Raw genomic sequence first — 763 nt, 5'->3', positions numbered from 1 at the left:
TCCATCCAGTAATGAGCATTTAGTCACCATTACACAACTTCAACACCATCTGCACAACCTGTTTGTGTGTGTGTGTGTGTGTGTGTGTGTGCCACCTACCAAGTGGATGTTTCTTACCCTTTGCGTTGATGTTTCGCCGTCTTTGTTGCATCTTTGATGATAAAGGATGTTGACGAAGGAGTTGGTCAGCATGTTGTCAATATTCAGTGTTTTATTGTTCATATTTAATATTGTCAATCGCTCATTCTGCATTTCATGTACATTCTGACTCTCGTATGACTCAGTAAAATGACCAGAGTACATTCCGTCTGTTTAGTTTTTCAATATGCAATATTTCAAAGTGCATCCAAAACTGTTAGGGTTACATGTGTCCTTGGGTCTGACCCATAACTCATAACCACCGAGGAGACTAGCAGTGTGAACATCAGACCGGACCCTCTCTCTAAATCAGGACCACATCCTGAACTCGTCTCCCCGGCAGAACACGGCGGGCTCCCGTCCATGAGCGACAGGCCGGCAGTCAAGGCTACTTCCATAAATCTGCCCCCGGCCTGCAGGGGAGAGAAGGAAGCATGGAGGACATCAGAACACGCTTCCAGAACCTCGCCGTGATTCATGTGGACCTCTTGGCTGCGGAGGAGCCGCTCTCTTTTTTTTTGGGCCGACAACTGATAGTCTTCGGCTCGGAGGAACTCATGGTTTAGACTGCGATCACACGCTTTTGTGGGGACGTTGTTGATTGTCATGTCGTGTTCAGATGTAC

General features: G+C 47.2%; 1 protein-coding gene across 1 annotated transcript in view; it reads left to right on the top strand.

Moving 5' to 3' along the window:
* LOC133548703 (transcription factor 24-like) overlaps positions 1-273 on the top strand; it is a 9811-nt gene extending 9538 nt beyond the window's left edge. The window contains exon 5 of the mRNA XM_061893676.1: positions 1-273. This exon is cut by the window's left edge and continues 61 nt beyond it. The gene's annotated coding sequence lies outside the window, so the exon portion shown is untranslated.
* Positions 274-763: the final 490 nt, after the last annotated feature.

This window comes from Nerophis ophidion, linkage group LG03 (genome assembly GCF_033978795.1).
Source record: "Nerophis ophidion isolate RoL-2023_Sa linkage group LG03, RoL_Noph_v1.0, whole genome shotgun sequence".
Lineage (NCBI taxonomy): Eukaryota > Metazoa > Chordata > Actinopteri > Syngnathiformes > Syngnathidae > Nerophis > Nerophis ophidion.
Note: the sequence above shows the minus strand (reverse complement) of the source record. Positions and strands in the feature narration are given on the sequence as shown.